We start from the raw sequence: 21,905 nt of genomic DNA on the forward strand, positions 1-21,905 counted from the left end.
ATGGTGACAGCAGTCATCACTGGTTGTACTGCTTGTTGATGTAAAGCAGAATTTATTCATGGAAACTTAAACTATTACCGGTACTGATATTAATCAGCCACTCATATAATTTCGTCCTGTTCCAGCAAACGGTGGTTTTCATAACAAACTTGGTGTTAAGTATGTTTTCTTATTCTTGGGAATAAAAGAATCAACTAATTTTGGACACTTAATTGGTACACTTTTTGTTTAGGTCTAGTGTACTTATGAAATGTAGCAATATTGTTTACGCCTATAGACAATTTTTTATGGAGCGACCGATTATATGCATACCAATTCTTGTATTATCTGGACTATAACTAGTGGTTTTATTGTTGTTTGAATTGGTGTCTTTAAGTCTTAAAACGTAATGAAATAATAGACTTGTAGATATATTTTAAAATAGTCAACTTATACGAAATTCGGACAATTGTCTGAAACTACCCAAAATTATTTCAAAATGCTTAATACATCAACATTTTCAATTGATTCCGCTTTTAACAACTCAAATATCATGTGCACTTAAATCATTGTAAAGTACATTGTTGCAAAAAGTCTAAATAACCATGGAAAGTGCGTTTGGAGCTTTTTTAGTTTTTCCAGGATGACTAAATCTTTAAATAAACTAAACCACTTCCCATGTTTTAGTTACTTAGCTAAAACTTTTGGTTAAAAGAAAACAGAGCGTTGTTGAAGTTTACTAGTACTTATTTTAAGCTGTGATAAACAATAATTTATTTTCAGTACCTATTTGGTTAAACTACACTTAAGGTGTTATACACAAAATTATTATACATGTAGTGCTATTGAATTTGTACTTGGACTAATAAATTATTAACTAGAATTCCCTACTCATGTTTGTACCTTTAATATTCTCTATATCTGTTAGATAAAGTTAGCCCTATAAGAATGTATATTTAGAAAAATGAAAGTCTTAAGGATTCTGTTACAATACAAATTATTAATCATTAACGTATTAAATTAATTGATGAGGGTCGTCATTTAAGGTTAAGCTCAGTAGAATAATGAGATTCTAAGTTAATGATTACAATAATTCAATTATAAATACGCCCAAGGGGAGGAACTCGGCTGACTTAAAAGGTCTTCAAATATTTGTAGTAATAATTAAAAGTACAATCTGGATAGTTAGGGAATTTTGCACTTACGCTTGGATAAATTAACAACAATGAACAAGGAACAAGAATGAATTGAATGCGATTTGCTTATTGAAGCTAATTGATATCTTGTTTGAACTAATTTTCTGAATTAAGTGTTCTTGTTGATATGGAGAAAGGGTTTTTGAATATTTTAGTTTTGAAACTTGAGATTAAGTTTGATTGATTGTAAATAAAAATGTGTCTTTGATAAATTAATTCAGGCAGACTAGGCCTAATAATCACAAAATGGAAAGTTCTCACCAGGTTTGGTACTTCACAGTGGCATTAAATTTCTAAGTGGCAGAACAAATGTAAATAAAAATACACCCATTCCATTTGCCTGACTAGATTTTCACTTAAATCTATTTTAATAACATTAGCTTTATTAAAAACCTAGGTTTTCTGATACGAGGATGCTAATAAAGTGTGTTTAAGTCAATTATTGATAGATACTAAACTATTATACTAATAAAATAAATACATTTTCTAAGTTTAATCAAAATATCCATAAACAAGCAAGCTATAACAGTTTACTTATTTCCCATAAGAATATCATCGGAAGTTTTAATTTAAACCTTTTTGAATTCTGGTAAAACACTTTCAAGTACAAAGTTATTAATTTTTTAAGCTCTTTAAAATAGTTTGGAGAGAAATAGGAAAATTCTATGTTTTGGGGGTCAAAAATTAGGAACCCATATTTTACCCCATAAAACCCCGTCCCCATGGTCCGATCATGCTGGTTTGCGAACTCGTTCGAATAATGTAGGTTAAGACTTAATTGTAGATGTTGGACTCCGGATTGCCAAAGAATTATATTAAGGTTTAAATACCTGCTATTAAGCAAGCCATTCAATTGCAGTTTCAACTAGTTTCAGCTCCTATTTAGAGCCATCATCAGGCGGTACAAGGACGTTTACTCTCTTCATACGAAGAGCGTCACATTTAACACATAAATAAATACACAATTACACACGACACGATACGAACACGGAACAACATTTATGGTACTGATCAGTTATAACAGACGACGCTAACCCGTTGGAGTTTGAATCCAGGCTGCCTAGGCTAAAATAAAAAAGTTTAAATAGCTGAAATTAAGCAACCTATTCAATTTCACTTGCAACTAGTTTCGGCAGTTGTGAACTAAAATAACGTGGGTTTATTTTCAGTGATTTTTCGTCTTTAAAATGCAAATTATTATGTTGGTGGTTACAAATTCATTTCCGGCTAAAATGTTTAATTTCTTAACCCCTTAGAAAGGATTGTTTTGAATTTGTTGTGGAATTGCTGCTGTAATTGTGATCTATTAAAAAACCTTTATACTTTAATTTTCATAATTATTGTGGGTTATTATAGTGTGAGTCAAATTTAAAAGTAAATAATAAGGTGGAAATCTTTTGTGTTGTTCCGTACAAAAAAGTAGATCTTAGGTTGTACCTATCTACTTATTTACTTTCACATGTATCACATTATTCCAGATAAACAATGAAGTGATTGTTAATATTCCAATTGTCTAAATAAAACTCCAAGTGAATAGCATGTTCTTTAAAAATTACTCTATACAGTCTATTCCTAAAATACATCTCATTACCCTCTTTTGCCACTAAAAAATGGTTTTGAGGTGGTTGGGAATCCCCATAAAGCACTCCCTATACTGTAGATTCGTATGAAAGAGAGCAAGAAAATAAAATGCATTAGTTTTTGATCGGAAATATTGTTTGTGCGAGTTTACTTTAGAGTGTGTAAAGTATATGTGTTTAGACCAATCCAATCTTTCGTCGATGTGAATTCCTAGTAGTGTTTCTAAAGCGTTATCTCGAGTAGGCTTAGTTGCCTAACTTTATTATCAAAAATACTGTATTAGTTTCTGTCTTTGCGTTATTCATCATGAATTTATTTGGTCTGAACCATTCATCAGCTATTTTATTAATACAACCGTTTTGCCTTACCTAACTATTTGAAATTGGTCTGATTGTAAGAAATGTAGTGTCATCTGCATAAAGAGTTGTTTATATGGAATATAGCTAGTTAATTTGTAATAGCCTAATCATATAAAAAGACAATACAATAGGAAATGACCTCAAACTAAACGTTGAGGTATTCTACTGCTGGCAGTTCTAATTTTTCAGTTCACTTGGATCAACTAATTACATTACTCAAATAATAAAGTAATAAGTTCAATGGTCCATCTACAACATCATAGAGAGATTATTTTAACTATAAACTAAAATATCATGGGGAAACAGAATCAAAAGAGTTTGCATCTTGTTTGCTAATGTGAGGCCTAAAACGTCATGTAACAATAAACTTAATCAAAATGTTACACATTTAAAACACTTTAAAACCCAAATCCTGTGGCCTCATAATTTAAAATAAAACTGTTCATAAGTAAACTAGTTTTGAAAGCTTTAATGCCAAAAGCATAATTACGGCAATTTTGTATATTTTTACAAAGTTCAAAATCCTTACGACACTTTAAATATATTGACATATTTTATCATTCAATGTGCCTTCCAGGATTTTAAACATAACAAACAAAATGGCTGCAATTTTGAAAAAATTATTAAATTTTCCATAATTACCTTAATTATCAACCACTTTTAAAAATTAAAGTGCAGTTGGTTTTAGAGCCAAAATTTCTTTAAATGCCCTGAATCGTAAAACTTTGATTGAGTTGCTAGTTTTCATGATATTTAACTTTCAAAACTTAAAAATTCTGTCAGTATGAGGTTTTAAGTCAGGGCTAAGTTTAATCTTAGTATTGTATCTAGAATGGATGCCAATTTTTAAAAAGATGGGATGAAAAAGGTCAAAGGTATAAATTGTTTTGTAAAAAATAGAAAAATCAAATACCTGGTAAACAAACGCTTTTCAGAAAAATGTCATACTATTTTCTTTATTTTGATAGGTAAAACCATTCAACCGATTTATTGTGATTTCACATCATCTTTTGCACTTTACTTATTCTCAATTTGTCTTAGTATTACGGTTACTAAGATTGAAAGGAAGTAATAAAATAAAATTATAGCACTGACACATGAAGGAGGTACCGTTACCTTACTTATTAAACCTAAATAAACTTGTTTTGACGGTTTTAATATAAAACGCATGATTACGACCATTATGTATTTGTTTACAATGCTCGAAATCCTTACGATACTTTAAATATTCAATGTATTCACATTGACATATTTTATCATTCAATGCGTCTTTCAGGATTTCAAAGATAAAAAACCTAATTGCTGCAATTTTGAAATAATGTTTAAATGTTTCATAATTAGCTTATTTACTAACCACTTTAAAAACTTAAAATGCTGGATTTAGAGCCATAACTCTCTTAAATGCCCTTGATTGTAAAATTGTAAAACTTTGATTGAGTTACCAGTTTTAATTATATTTACCTTTAAAACTTAAAATGCTGTCATTATGCAGTTTAAAGTTGGGCTAGGTTTAATGTTAGTACTATCTACCATGCATGCTAATTTTTTTTAAAGATCGTTTGAAAATTTTCAAAGGTATATTGCTGTGTAAAAAATATAAAATATCGGATATCTGCTAAACAAAGACTTTCCAGAAAACAATTGGCATTATTCTCTTAACCACACATAAAAACATATAAAACACATAAAACCATTCAACCTAGTTATTGTTAATTTACACCGACTTTAGCACACTTTACACTTGACACCCTGTATTATTCTCAATTATTGATGTTAGTATTACGGTTATTAAGATTACTTTGAGTATAAGTTGTAAGGAAGAAATTAAAATTGCATAATCACCTTTACGTTATTTTTGGCAAGAATGTTTTTAGGCTTGGGAACTTCAAAAATATTTTATTCATAAGTTTTATTATTTAACTGGCTTAAAAAAACCAATCTATAGTTCGACCGCTTAGAAAGCGACCTCCTCCAGCATTGGTAAAGCATTAGCGCGCGGGTCGTTTTCTAAGCGGCCGAACTATAGTAGTATTTTGGTAAAATATGGACCTTATATCATTGATTTTCATTTTGGGCACTTAAAAATATTTTATTGTGTATTCATTAGTGCTAGTTAATTGATCTGGTTACCAATTAACTATTTGAATCACCTAGAACGGTAATTAGACTGAACAACAGATTACAGTTAGTGACAACCTGTCTTCGTTTTCAAACAATTACGTAACATTAGTTTAGAGTAGAAGAAGGACTTAAGAACCATACGCATTGTTTCAGAACCCTTATGGCAATATTCTGTATAAGCAAATGAAATCCTAGGTTGTCAACTATATTAATACACAAAACTTTGATGGGTCAAAATTCACTATAAACTTATCCATAAAATTTAGTTAATATCTTAGAATCATATGTTGATTGTTTAAATGAGGCAATTAAATATTTATCTTAATAATTCTACAGTCAAACAATCCTGTGTAGTTGCAGAGATTATCCCAGTTAATTTGATTGTACAGTAGATTGAATGAAATTACTCTTAAATTTATAATATAAGCAGATTGAATGCTAATTGGTTGTGTATAGGTTAGTGATAGTCTGCAAAGTATTGTTTTCGTAAAAAAAACTACTTTTTCGTAAAACGATACAGTAATAGTAGTTTACGCAACGATTGCGTTAAGTGAGTCTTTACGACACGAGTAGAAAATTTAAGGCACGAGCCTTGGCGAGTGCCTTAAAAACTTCTACGAGTGTCGTAAAGACTATAAACGCGAGTTGCGTACACTACTTTACCTACGACCGTTTTTTAATTACTATCAATCTGGATTTAATTACTAACAATCACTAATGATAACTTTTTAGAGAGGTTATGTTTTCGTGTATTGTCATTGCCACTGAAAGTGATGCAACGACTTTGTTGTATAATCAGCTGATTTCCTGTAATTACGTGTTTGTTAAACTTCGTTAAATATTGCATTGCTAGCAACATTCTTACCATAAATAATATTGTATCAGGTACAATTCGGCAAATATTTAATTTATTTTTGGACTTCCACCAACTTAATTAAGAATACGCGAGTATCAACATGAACAAGTCGGATCAACAATTAAATTGGTCAACTGATCAGCTGATCAGCTGATTAGTTGACGTTCGAAGCATTACAATTTTAATTCTTTTCTCTCAATACTTGAACCTCATTGGTCCGTTACCTGTGTGGATATGAGAAAACTATGCGGATATGAAATGAAACTATGCGGATATGAAAGTAAACAGCTGTAAAGTTAAACTTTTCAATTCTAAGAACTGGACTGAAATGGCTACTTTAAAAAACGGTCGTAGGTAAATATATTTTTTTTAAGTTAGTAAATTAAATTAGTGTTTTCCATTGAGATTTATAAAATTTCGCAATGAATTTTTCTCAATCAATCTTGATGAATGTAAAAGTTTTGATATTGTTGTTTTGACATTGTAACGCCTTATTACGTAAAACCCTGTACTATATCGTTCAAAACATAAGGATCATCAACAGAATATCTCCAATAAATAAATTCGAAAATGGTTTTAACTCTTCCTGATTGTTTTTAAAATGTATATAAAATTTATAGTATTTATGTTTTTTTCAGGTAAGTGAAAACTAGCAAAACAATCCTCTTGGACAAGCGTGAGTACATGTTCTTTATTTATATAAAGATTACCTAATATTACTTTGGAGAAGGACAAAGAAGAGGTAGAAATGTTTGATTCTCTGTAGTTGTTACTGATGTATACATTTCACATGTCATTTGTAAAAGATGTATCACAATTTCATAACCAAACGATACCATGTTGAATTGTTTGTATTTTAAGTGTGGGTAGTAAAAAAGATTTTAAATAACGAGTAGATATAGTTGATTACTTCCACACAAATAAGTGGGCATTTAAAACATATTAAATAAACAAATAAAAATCAATTTTAATTTATTTATTTATTTATTTTTATTTAATTTTATATTAAATATTGATATAAAATATTAAAATATTATGATAATGGTATTTAATTAACGAAAAGAAAGTAACATTTTTGGCTAATGTATAACGCTGCAAATTACAACAACTTTTGCAAAGAATTATCATAATCATTTACGTTCTTCATCAAATACAAAATGTAGATAGAAGGCCTATACTATTCTTGAGTAATCAATTTAATTTATTGAAAAGACAAACTGTATTTACACTTAAATTATTTTATTGAAGATTCAATAAGGACAGCTTGGTTAATAATATTTAAGGTGGCAGATCATGGACTTTTTGGTCAGTTAAATATTCGTTTAAGTGCTACTAATCTCCATGTCAAAACTTATGCGAAGGCAAAGTATACCTATGAAATAACCTTTTTTATTTAAAAAACAAATCACCATATATACGAGGCATGTTTTTTAAGTAAGTACCGTTTTTAAATTTCTCCGTTGCAGCGCAGCGATTGGCATTTTAGACACTTTCGCTGTATATGTGCATCTATTGGCAAGCCCTAGCCGGAAATTTGACAAAAATCGGCCGTGTTTACATCCGGTATCGAGCATTCAAAATGGTGCCGCCAATTGAGACTGCCGCCGACTGTGAAGTGCGTGCTGTAATTAGATTTTTAAGTGCTAAAGGTGTGAAAGCCATTGAAATTCATCGACAGATTAGTGAGGTGTATGGCGAGAACATTTATGAGTGACGGAATGGTACGCAAGTGGGTAAGGGCCAGCGAACACAGAAGGGCTTCTAAAGACGGCCCCGCCAACGTCCATCATGCACTGGGCGGCGGCAATGTCCCCAGTACCCAGTGCGTTGCTCATCATGAACGTTGGTGGGGCCGTCTTTAGATGTTCTTACCCACTTGTGTCCCATTCCGTCATTCATAAATTTTCTCGCCATACACCTCACTAATCTGTTGATAAATTTCAATGGCTTTCACACCTTTAGCACTAACAAATCTAATTACAGCGCGCACTTCACAGTCGGCGGCAGTCTCAATTGGCGGCACGATTTTGAATGCTCGATACCGGATGTAAACACGGCCGATTTTTGTCGAATTTCCGGCTAGGGCTTGCCAATAGATGCACATATACAGCGCAAATGTCCAAAATGTCAATCGCAGCGCTGGAACGGAGAAGTTTAAAAACGGTACTTACTTAAAAAACATGCCTCGTATATATTTCTATAGCGAAATCCACAAATCAAATTCTACAAATCCATTGTAAAAGCAGCTAGTTAAGATTAAATTAATTCAGATTTTGTACTCTGAATAAATAGTTTAATCAAAGAAGTTTCGTCTCGGAATGATTGGCAAAACTGTGCAGGCGCCAGGTATGTGATTTAGCTACAGCATGATTGTTGCGTCACGGTATTTTCAGGCGCGCTCAACATTTTCATCAACACCCAACCACAGATAATATAACCCCTAGTAGGGGTTATATTATCTGTGACCTAACGCATTTAGTTCTTAAGTCCTTGTTCTACTTTAAACTAATGTTAAGTTTTTTTTACGATGACAGGTTTTCGCTAACTATAATCTGTATGTAGTTCGATCTAATTACCGCTTTAGGTGATTCAAATAGTTAATTGGTAACCAGATCAATTAAACTTAGTGCTAATGAATACACAATAAAATATCATAATGTGCCCAAAATGAAAAAGATCCATATTTGACCAAAATACTTGATAAAATGTTTTATTTCAAATTGTATATACTTGCCTTTTATCAGCTGGTTTGTAAAATTAGTCATCTGCCAATGCTTTTGTTTTGTTTTGGTTTTCAAAGTTCTGTTCATGAAAAAATATAATTACAAGTTTGTGATAATATGTATTAATTTTTATATGGTAAAATAAGCTTTCAACATGAAGTCAGCCTATTAAAAGAATAAAAATAATGAACAGAATACCTCTACCAGATCCACTTGACATTTCGTACAAAACAAATTAAAAATATTGGCAGATGACTAATTTTAAATAACCAGCTGATAAAAGACAAGTATAGAGAACTAGCAGAGTACCCGGCCTTCGTCCGGGGTTGATGTATGTTTAAATGGTGCTTTAATCTGAAATGAAAAACAGTGTAAAATAAGATTAAATTCCAATAAATGTACCTATCAAAAACTTTAACTTACTAATTACATAAAAAACATTTTCAAACAATAAAACAAATAAAAAAATTCAAAGCTTTTACTTACTTTTAAATGATAAAATCAAACATAGACAAACAATAATTTACAACATCTGGTTACTATTACGGTTTGAATGAAAAGAAGGACGTGATCTTGCTTCTAAAAAGCATTGCTCACTTAGCACTGATTATAAGAAATATCTCATTATTTACTATGTGAAAAAACAAAAACATTAACACTCTTACCACTAAAACAAACAGAAATATACTTCGCCCTACTATTTATAGCTCCTACTATTCATGCACCAAGGGCAAGTGCATATACAACTTAGTTTTTTATTGTTGATTTTAAAATGAAATATTTTTATATCAGCTTAGAAAATTAGGAAATTTAACGTCATTCAAACAATGTTTATGTCGAGGGTAGGTTAAGTTAAGAGGAACTTGTTTGAAAATATACATGTAATGTCCATGAAACGCTCGTAAAAATTTATTCATTATTAGAATAAAATATGAAATCTACAGGAGGTGTCAAAAGTTATAATATAGATAGATAGTAGCTATCTCTCTCTGGATTAGAAAACATCATTACTAATCTATGGGTAGTAATTAGTACTGTAATATGAAATTATGATTAAAAGATTTGTGAAAAGGCAAATGGGGTGAACAACATTTCTCTCAAAATGGCAAAAATATACAATTAATTATCTCCTTGAGAAAAAAGTTTCAATTTTTAAGGTGTGTGCCCTACTCTAAACACAATATTTTAATTGTTCAAAAATGTTAAAATGATTCAAGTAAATGTGAACTTTATAATTTAACAATTTTTTACACCAAAATATTTCAATACAATTATTCACATTAGCGAAATTTTAAATAATTAATTAGGATTGGATACAGCAACATATATACAATCTCACTTTTTTCATAAAATCAATAATCAATGAACCATCAAATATAAGAATAAATAAACATGTCACATGATTGTAGAGAATAGTATATGCCTATTTATAAACCAGCAGTGGAATTGTGAATTAATGTGGTTTGAAAGTTCAGCTTGTTTACATTTGGGTGACATAGCAAATTGGAAACATTGTATGTGTTCTCATGGCAGCCAGGGAGACCAATCAATGTTTACTTTTAAAATCCTCACCTCAGAACTTTTAAAGTCAAAGGGTCAAAGCCCACGGTCAGTATCGAAGTGTGAATAGTCCTATAAAGGTCCTTGGTATGGTAGCTATATTTTTGTATAATTTAAGCCCAGTCAGTTTAGTAGTTTATGCGCCTATTAGTAACAAACATGCAGACAGACACCACTAGATTTTTATATAATAGTATGGATATAGATTTGAAATAAATCCCTTTTACTAACATCCTCCCCTTCTTAAATTTTGATTTCCTTAAAAATAGTCTGTTGTGAACTAATACGTTTCCACCAACTTGTACCACATATCTTCGAGGATGATTTGAGGGTGAACGTAAATTTAGATTTGACAAATCTGTTGTTTCTGTAGTGGTTTCACCTCGAAGATACTAGTTTTGCAAGATGAGTTAAAAAGCGAAATACAACGAATTAGGTGTAATACGTAAGGTAACGGAACCTTTCTCATGGGTCATTGCTATGATTGTTGTTAAGAAACCGAACAATTTACGCATTTGTATTGACCCACATCAACTAAACAAAGCTATCCACCGGTCACATTATCAGGTCCCACCTATAGAATAAGCTTCTCAAAAACTTATAAAAGCCATGATATTTAGCACTCTAGACTTAAAAGATGGGTTGGCATATACAGTTGTGACGAGGCAAGCTAATTACAACATTTTGGACCTCATTTGGGAGGTACATGTCACATAAAAATAAAGCTAAGGATGTTTTTCAAAATAAAGTCAGCTCCAGAAAAATTTCAAAACTGTGATAAAGCATTTTTTTAACCCAAAACAACGTAGAGGTGATTTATGAAATTGTATTACTTCCTTCAAACTAATCTGAATAACCGTAATACTAATACAAATTGATAATAATACAGGGTGCCAGGTAAATAAAGTGCAAAAGATAAATCGGTTGAAATTGTTTTATGTGTCAAAATAAAGTGAATAGTAGTCTATGAAATTTTTCTGAAAAGCCTTTGTTTACCAGGTATCCGATTTTTTTATTTTTTACACAACATCCTAAATCTTTGAACTTTTTCAACCAATCTTTATAAAAATTGGCATACATGTTCGATACAGTACTAACATTAAACTTAGCCCTGACTTAAAACCTCATAATGACAGAATTTTTAAGTTTTAAATATTAAATATCATTAAAACTACCAACTTAATCAAAGTTTTAGAATTCAGGGCATTTAAATGAATTTTTGCTCTCAATCCAACAGAGTGGTTAATTGTTTAAAGTGGTTAATAAATAAGCTAATTATGGAAAATTTAATCATTATTTGAAATTGCAGCCATTTTGTTTGTTAAGTTTTAAATCCTGGAAGACACATTGAATGATAAAATATGTCAATATATTGAATATTTAAAAGTGTCGTAAGGATTTTGAACAATGTAAAAATATTCAAAATGGCCGTAATTATGTTTTTGGCATTAAAAGGTCAAAATTAGTTTACTTATGAACAGTTTTTTTTTTTTTTTTTTTTACTATCAGGCCACAGGATTTGGGTTTTAAATGTGTAACATTTTGATTAAGTTGATTGTTACATGACTTTTTAGGCCTCATATTAGCAAACAAGATCCAAACTCTTTTGATTCTGTTTCCCCATGATATTTTAGTTGATAATTAAAATCATCTTTCTATGATGTTGTTAATGGACCAGTGAACTAATTACTTTATTATTTGAATAATATAATTAGTTGGTCCAAGTGAACTGGGAAACTGGATCAGCCAGCAGTAGAATACCTCAACGTTTAGTTTGAAGCCATTTCCTATTGTATTGTCCTTTTAAATGATTAGGTTATTGCAAATTAACTAGTTATATTCCATCAAAACAACTCTGTATGCAGATGACACTACATTTCTTACAAGCAGAGACCAATTTCAAATGAAGTGGTAAGGCAAAAAGGTTGCATGATTATAATAGCTAAGGAATGGTTTGGACCAAATAAATTCATGATGAATAACGCAAAGCCAGAAACTATTACAGTATTTTTGATAATAGAGTTAGGCAACTAAGCCTACTCGAGAAACGCATTAGAAACCCTACTAGAAATTCACATAGACGAAAGAATGGATTGGTGTAACTAAACAAACATACTTTACACACTCTGAAGTAAACTTGCACAAATAATATTTCTGATCATAAAAACTGATCAACACAGGTCAAATAGTACCTGTAACCTTCCGAGACAGGTAGCGGACCAACAAGGTTAATATATTATGTATATGCTCAAACCTGGAAGATGGAGGAGCGACCGTACCGACATGAGTCGAGCTGTAAAGTGTTATCTTGGACACTTGGCATGCAATACAAGAGCGGGCCCATCTACGAAAATCAGAGTAAGTAAAAACGGTGACTTACAAGTTTAACTGAAGCTTTAATAAGCATACTAAGGGAGTATGCTTAATCTATGATTCTATCTTAAACGTTTGGATACTCTTAGGAATGTTGTAATCAGCTTTTTATACAAGCAACCATCTATATTGAATCTATTGATATTAAAAAACTAACAGTGATTGTTTCTACCTGTATTTTGTCTTTGCTTAGCCGTTAACTTTTTGAACTGATTAGACGAATATGTAAACAGAGGTTTTATGAAGAACTATGTGGTCCTAGGTTCACTTCAGTAAAGATGCATTTTTATTTATTCATTTTTTATTGAAAAACTAGTTTGTCAACTGAGCTGGAATTCTGAAAATAGGTAGATGATGAACCGATACAGCACATGAGCTTAATCATATCAAGCTATTTGTATTAAAAAATAATCATCTGAACGAAACGAACCTTTAATTGACTGTCCTAAATCAATAGGTACGACATTTTTTTAGTTAATTGTCATTAAAGATTTACACGATTTTAATCCGTGCCTCAAGGACTAAACCCCTTAAGACCCATACACCAGACGCACACCTAGATGATATTTGATTCACAGATCTGCCATGTGCCCCTTTAACAAGCTAACCCGTGATGTTGAAATAGGTCACAGTATTGAAGTACACACAGTAGTAGTTCATTTAAACCATTTTGAACCTAGATAAAAAATAATTGACTAAACAATTAAATTTCATTATATTTCCATTGTCAAATTTAAAATAGTCGACGTAAAACATTAACAATAACTTACTAAGATTTGGACCGATTTTTAAAACAAGTTAAAATAACACTGGCACATCTGTAGTAAAAATCGGCTGACAAATTATCAGGACCTACCCGAGAGTTCCACTTCCGGTTCCTGTGCCGGAACCCGTCGCGTCGTAAGTAGGCCTGTATATTCCCACAGAGCATAACGGAGTCGCCCGATCAGAACCGTACTTACCCGAACCGATACCTACACCCGGACACGCTTTATACATTTGGCCTAGAAAATATCAAAAAGCATTAAATAAATTGGTCAGGAAATGGAGGAGCTTATATTTCTATAAATTAGGAGCGCGGTGTGTGATTACCACGGTGTAGACCGGTTTGAATGTTGCAGGATCTATAAACTACCAGATAGTGGTGTGTCGCTGTCAGTCGGAATGTATAAAATATTGTGACGAGTTGCGGAGCGCGGACTGCCGCTGTGGAATATATGTAATTGAATGAGAAGAAGTTGAGGAGTGGGTAGGGTAATTGATTACGTATCATCAAGTGAAATTATTGTACCTTGCACATTAAATTGTTGTTTTCAATTACAATGAGGTTGGGTTGCAATTCTGTGATTTTAAAGAAGGTGTAAATACCTGCTATTAGACAATCCATATAATTACAGAAGCAACTAGTTTTGGCTCCTATATCGATCAATCATCGTGCGTTTTATCTGCACATAAAGAACGTCAAATTTAAAAACTACACACACTCACATACACGACACATTGCTGTAACTGATCCGTTGGTTACAGACAACGCTTATAGTGCGTCCAGATTTCAACTGAAATAATTAAGGATAAGGGTAGAATAGAGTAAGATACTTAGTGTAGGCTTTGACGTCCGTCTCCGTGATGTTCCAGTGGGCTCTGTTTGGACTGTCCTCTTCAGTCTCGGGTGGGCAGATTTGTTACTGTCTATGGACAGCAGTTCCTTTAATCACAACAGTTTGCTAAAATCTCGTTGGTCAAGGACGACTCGGCTACGTTTTGATCCATCAAAAGTTCTCGCCTTTCTCAGGGAAGTACAGCAGTCATTTAATGGCTTAGCGAGGATTTTAACTACTCAGCTACCCATTAAACTATTACCATTTACCGTTGTTGATCAAATTTAGAATAATCTGCACTAGCATAAGCATTGATTGAGTAAACGTGAAGACGTACGATCTGACTAGTCGTATATCGGGTTCAAAATAACAAAAGAAAACCCCCTTCATGTTTGTTTCCTCCACTTATCAACAACTGGTATCATTGAGTTTTGGATACTGAAATGGTTATCCCATCCAGACCAGCTAAAGCTGATTTTTAATTTATATAGGGTATCGTTGAATGCGTCACTTCAGAGTGTACCACAGTCTAAAATTATATTTACCTACGACCGTTTTTTAAAGTAGCCATTTCAGTCCAGTTCTTAGAATTGAAAAGTTTCACTTTACAGCTGTTTACTTTCATATCAGCATAGTCTCATTTCATATCAGCATAGTTTTTCTCATATCAACAGGTAACGGACCAATGAGGTTCAAGTATTGAGAGAAAAGAATTCAAATTGTAATGCTTCGAACGTCAACTAATCAGCTGGTCAGCTGATCAGTTGACCAATTTAATTGTTGATCCGACTTGTTCATGTTTTGATACTCGCGTATTCTTAATTAAGTTGGTGGAAGTCCAAAAATAAATGAAATATTTGCCGAATTTTACCTGACACAATATTATTTCTGGTAAGAATGCTGCTAGCAATGTAATATTTAGGTAACGAAGTTTAACAAACACGTAATTACAGGAAATCAGCTGATTATACAACAAGTCGTCGCATCACTTTCAGTGGCAATGACAAATACACGAAAACATAACCTCTCTAAGAAGTTATGAGTAGTGATTGTTAGTAATTAAATCCAGATTGATAGTAATTAAAAAACGGTCGTAGGTAAAGTAGTGTATCGTTGCGTAAACTACTATTTTACCTTTAATTTTTGTTCATGACAGTTCACGTGACATATAAGGTAATATAGCTCACCATCTTAAGTCATACTATTAGTTTTACTTGGCAAAAAGTTGGCGTATTCGGCAGAAATAAGTAATTTGCATCAGTGCACTCTATCGGAAGCTCAATTACATCACGTCAATTTTTATTTAAAAACTCGTGACAACTTTTACACTTTAGCATGGGAACGAAATAATAACCGCCAAAGCTGGTATGTTCGTGGATCATTGATCATTATTTGTAAAATTCCATGTGTATGTGATTTTATAGTAACTAATCAAGAGCGGATGTTTTTATTGTAACTAGTACAAGTACGCCTGTTCTCAAAATAAACATCACTTAGACCTTTCACGACAGCTTAGACTCACTTATATATTTAAATCGGTCTCACGAAATCGTGCATAACGCCTGCGTCTCTTCTCTGGACGTAGACCTAATAGGCCGTCATTGTGGTGATCAGTTGTTTTACTATATCCAAACGCTCTGGTGGAGACATGTACAATGGTCAAGGTAAATTGTGCCTTTTACATCATTGGCGACATTCTTAGGGGGGAAAGTTTGCATCAAACTTAATGAAACGAGACCATGTAACATCGATTGCATGAAATGAGAACCCTTCTTTATCAAAGGCGATCTTAGGACTTTGTGGTCGTTCCTTACACCACACGATACTTCCGTTAACCTCTATCAAATAAAAACTAAATATAGTAAGAAAGGGGTTCGATTGAAATCCCGGTAGCATAAAAAAGATAATTTAATTTGAATGCAAATTTTAGATCTTGCACTTGCCTTTTAACAGACTTTTGGAAATCTTTTCTAATTACTTGGTTAAACGTTGGCGCATTCAACATATACCAATAACACTTTGACTTTGCATCAGTACACTTCACCAATCAACGATGTTCATTTTTATACTAAAGCTGGTGACAGCTTTCAATTGTGAAGCTTTTTGATTAGAGTAGTCTGAAGTTGTCTGGCGATCTTTTGTGAATTGTGACAGTGAAAGCAGCTATGCACCTCACGCCTTGGACACGCATTCCTCGACGTGCCCCGAGGCCCACATTCGTTTGAGGTACTCCAATTTGCACTCAAGTGAGAGTGTTCACTCCCTGATGACGGATCGCGAACATTCGCGAAACGCAGTCACAAAGGTGGAGAGTATTAGGCGGCCTATATGTCCAATGTCCCACTATCACTGCTGGGTTAGATTTTGACGATGGCATTTTCTCTCAAACAAAGCTGCCGACTAATGTCAGTTGTAATAGGTATTTTTATTAGTAGATACGATTACGGGACGTGGTCGTGCGGACGGATATCTACTGTACTTTAGGACTTGTCCTTTTGAAGTAACGCATACATTAATAATGTCTGTAAAAACAACCCTTACTGGCCATAATGACTGGGACGGGTGGCGTCGTCCTGTAAACCAGATACTAGGAGGTCACGAATTGTGGATATTTATAGGGATGCACTGTGGATGTGATACTCCCTGGTGTGGATTAACGTCCGCACGAGTGAGTACTACGACTATCCGCAGTACTATCCTGATAATTAGACCAATTCGTATATGCCAAGGAAAAAATGTGGTTCGGATTCCACTATAAACTGTAGGTCCCTTAGTTGCCTTTATCTGTATGGGCTATTAATTAACAGCTGTGTCTAAGGAATCTCGGCCTTAGTCACTAACAAGACTACAAGATCGCGCCACTCATCCTACTACACTCATCTCCATTCATACTTAAAATACCTACTATGTATGGTCGCCATTTAATCGAACAGTATTAACAGCTTGTTTGGCTTCTTTACTGTTTGAATTTTGCACTGTTGCAAGCCCAGCGTATTTTTATTTTGAACTATGCTTATAAGGACACCACGAGACTTGGCAAGACGTGCAGTCTCATGTTACACAGCGATACTTATCAATGTCATGATTATTAGTCTAGCAAAACAGTAACCTACTTGGAGTAGAGACGTTTTTGGACTGCTGAATCTTATGGTAAAAATATCGTATGGTTTCGCGGAGAATTGCTCCTAGTCCTACCTTGTACTGTAATACCGTTTTCTAGATACTTAAATAGACATACCGGTGCGGGTTAACGTGAGCTCCGAAGTCACGACACTGTTATATTTTGTTTGTTCACCACCGAGTGGACATAAAAATTAGCTTCCGAACTCTTGGTGTTAAAAAAAGTTGTTCCGTTTAAAGCGTGTTACAGCGTAATCTACAGCTGGTACTGGGCCAATTTGATTAATTAATAGGTCAATGGAAATCTTTATACATATAATAAAAAACTATTTATGAAAGTTTGATTTTTTTTATTTATATGTCACTAATGTGTTTGCTGGTATGCATCATCTGATCATATGAAACATGTGTTAATAATTTTACCTACGACCGTGTTTAAAGAATCCATTTCAGTTCAATTCTTAGAATTGAAAAGTTTCTCGTAACAGCATTGCTTATTCTAATAACAGCATAGTTTTTACTAACAACAAGGGTAACGGACCAATGAGGTTCAAGGATTGAGAGAGAAGAAGTAAAATTGTAATGATTCGAACTTCAACTAATCAGCTGTTCAGGCCAATTTAATTGTTGGTTGGGTGGTGCAATTAGTGTTTGGTACAATGTTTCGTTGCATCACTGTCAGTAGCAATGAGAGGTTATAAATTAAAACATAATCTCTCTTAGAAGTTTAAGTAGTGATTTTTTTTTATTTTTAGTAATTAACACTGTCGTAGGTAAAGTAGTGTACACAGCTCGCGTACCTAATAGTGTTAACTACACCCGTAGAATTTTTCTGAAATTTTCTACTCGCGTGTCATTAACACGAGTAATTTACGCAATAAATTGTTGCCTAAACTACTATAACAGCTGATTGTTGTTCATTGTTGTTTCATTGATTTTGCTTTCTTTTTCATGTTGTTGTTCACAATTTGAATATGTGCTTAAAGTGTGTTCCTTATGTCATGTGTGTTTCTAAAGTTGTGTGTTTAATCTTTAGCAAAATTATTAGTGAGTAAACTGGTGTATGCGAATTTTATAACCGTTATTTTCCTAGAGACCGTTGTATTTAACTGCAACCAACGGACTTTGTTGCTAGTGAAATATAATTTAAGTCTGCATAAGATGATCTAAATTTAATTTATCATGTATTTTTTATAACGTCTTTGATGAGTTTGGCTTCAAATATTTAAAATAGTCGCAATTTTGAAACGGTTCGTAAGTTTTTTTATTATATTTTGCACAACAATAGTAGGCCTAAACAGAAAGATAATTTTATTTTTGGTAATTGAAAAACACATACATTCAGAAAGGCACTAAACGAAACGAGATAGAACATGTGTACAAAAACTTTTTTCGTCATACTGCAGCAAAACAGCAATTTTTTATACATGGGTTGCCCGGCTAATGTAGCATTTTAACCCTTTCATTCCCAAGCATAGAAATAGCAATAATTTTGTTTTCTGTGGGTTTTCTGTCTATTTACATTGTAAATATGCAAAATACATCAAGTTTGGAACAATTTTTTTTTTTATAAAAAGTTAGAATCATGAGTCCACGGAGCCATTGAGAATCTACAACATGGAGGAACACTGAAACAACCGTATTGATAAGATACTAAAAATTGTTTATATTTAGAATAAACGCATTAAAATATCAATATATAAAAATGAATATTACATAATGGGATTTTATTTATTATTTGTAGTATATTTAGTTGGTTAAAGACAAATTTCTAGGTAAATTTCAATAGAAATTTACATGTAACACTCAGAGTAAATTGCCAAATAAGTTAAATTTTTATGTGTATTTCTTTGAGAATATATTTACACACAAATAAATAAGCAGAACTTATATTTTGTATTTATTTGCGTGAAATTTGTATACTTTGTGATAGTTCAAACCAATGAAAATCCTGCTTCAATCTTGGCCATAGATTCCCAATGATTCCATATGAACTCATGATTTATTTTGATCCTAGAGACGTTATGTTTTGAAATATTCTCCTGAAAAAATTTATATAGCATTCTAAAACTAACTATAATCAACACACTAATTTTTTTTCAATACTATATAAGTTCATATCTTTACTCAATAAATTCCCAAAATGATGGAATATGGGGTTGCAGCCAAAATAATGTGCTGGGGTCTTCCTTTCAAAGTAACAAGTTTGTAACCAAGGAAACAGTTATTTCAGTGCTGCCAACTTCAAGAATATAATTTCATTTCACCTATTTTACAACATTGAGACATTTTTCGAATGTGATCTCATTGTTTGCCAACTGTTCCATTTAAATGTTTTTAAGTTAGGCTATGATTTTACCATAGGATTTTGTAATCTATCTATCTATATATTAATAGGCAAGCATGTTTCTTTAAAACCTTTTTTCTTAGCTCGTGTGCATCGCAGGGAAAATCTACACATACTGTTGGAAATATATTTTCCTGTAGATGTGCAGAATGCTTTTAAAAATTAAAATAGGCTAACAAATAAGAACAAAAAATGATTTTGAAAACTTCAAAAAATTAACATGGACCATATGGGTTGCCATGATGGTGACGAAATAACAACAAAATGTAAACAGAAAATCAAAACAAATGGAAGAAATTCCAATCACATGTTTTTTTTACAGTGTGGGGAGAAAATAGAGAAGTCTGTACATTAATTATTTTTGGTCGAGTTTCGACCACAGGACGACCACTAGTACTTATTTAATACGCAAGCAAGATTTTTGTGACAATTACTCCTCCGAAACTACTGAACCGATTGACATATTTTTGGTGTCATTGGAAAGAGCGTAACGTGAAGTTGTGCAGGAAACTTTCTTTTTAGGTAAATAATTAGAGAGTGAAGCCCTGAGGCCCTTTAAAGTTTCGTATTTCTCCATAAGATTAACATGGGAAACAAACATTGTTTTGAAACTCCAGCTGTTGTCAGAAATTGAATATTAATAATTGGTCTCCATGGAAGCATGAGAAAATTCACAATGTTTACATTTGCTTTGACATTTAAATGTAAACAACCAAAACTGTCAAATGCCTATTAAACAATTTCGGACAGCTGATTCAAAAAAATAAAACAGCTATGTGGTAGGTTTATTTAATCATAAACTTTACGATAGATTATTTATTATAGATCTATTTCAATGATTATAAAACAGATTTTTCCCGTTGCGAAGCAAAGATTAATAGTGAGAAGAAGAACATATGTTAATTGTAAAAGGTCAATGTATATATAATTTATGTATGTTGTATTAAAAATGTGTATAGTTTTGGGTTTGGTTCTTGGTTTGTGTTTAATGATATAAGTTATTAGTTATTGAATTTCATTTTATGGATTTGGCATATGAGTAAGCTATATGATAAATGACACCATGCCTAACTCTGTCCTGTAGAGTTTAAAGTAGCCTACACCTTATTGTCTACAAATTGGCTAAATAACTTAAGTTCGGTACTTTATAAAAGCTGACAGCCTTTTTACGTTGACTTAATTTGTAAGCTTACTTTTTCCCGTCCATGGGCAGTTCGATTGTTAAAAATTAACTCATTAGACTGGAATAGGACTGTTAATGTAAATTGTGAGTATTTCCATTAGTTAATAATCTTTTAGTCGACTCTTTTAAAATAATCGGAAATTATGACTGTTAGTTAAATGACAATTGGTTTTTAAACAAGTTATTTGTTTATAAATAACTCCTGTACTTCTTTGCAATTGCTCGATTTCGAGCAACATGTACACTAGTACTATAATTAATTTTCATATGTTTCATGTTAAGTGATGTTAAGTTTTGATGTTTTTTTTTTACCATATTCCATCTGTGATGTAATGATAAGAAATTTTGTCCCTCTATGTTCATTGTTACACCTGTGAAAACCATTAGCCTTTTTTAAGAAAGACCCACTGTTATTCATAATTTAAGTTTGTTAAGTTTGAATATTTTTAAATTATTTTAAACCTGTTAAATGTTAAGCTAAGGGCAGCCTATATTTTGGATTTTTTCATTCCAAATTTTATTAATTATATAAGTATTGCATCTTATATCTTTTTAAAATAATAATGACGATGTCAATTACAATAATGTATTGTTCAAAGACTGAATAAATGACTATTCAATTAATTCAATGACTATTCAATAATAATACTGAGGTCTGTTATTCTGTGTTTGTGTATTTTTGCGTCGTGATAAAAAATATCGCTTATAACTCGTGCCAAAAGTTATTATCCGGCACTTGCTCCATTATTCCCGTTCATCGGCTTCGCCTTGCACGTGAAATTGGGTTTACCTGTGTGAGGTGAGGCCTCACAAAAACTTGAGCGTGCGCCAAAAAATGACACTTTCGGTCATAGTAATGAAATATACTATTGCTTATTTTGATCTAAGGAATTACCAAGTAAATTTTGT

The 21,905-nt window shown here is 32.3% G+C and overlaps 1 protein-coding gene across 1 annotated transcript in view; it reads left to right on the top strand.

Moving 5' to 3' along the window:
• LOC128990787 (uncharacterized) overlaps nucleotides 1-21,905 on the top strand; it is a 72,868-nt gene that overhangs the window by 47,387 nt on the left and 3,576 nt on the right. The gene's annotated exons all lie outside the window — the stretch shown is intronic.

Source organism: Macrosteles quadrilineatus, unplaced genomic scaffold (assembly GCF_028750875.1).
Source record: "Macrosteles quadrilineatus isolate MER2022 unplaced genomic scaffold, UCM_ALF_1.0 Scaffold_3__2_contigs__length_128488019, whole genome shotgun sequence".
Lineage (NCBI taxonomy): Eukaryota > Metazoa > Arthropoda > Insecta > Hemiptera > Cicadellidae > Macrosteles > Macrosteles quadrilineatus.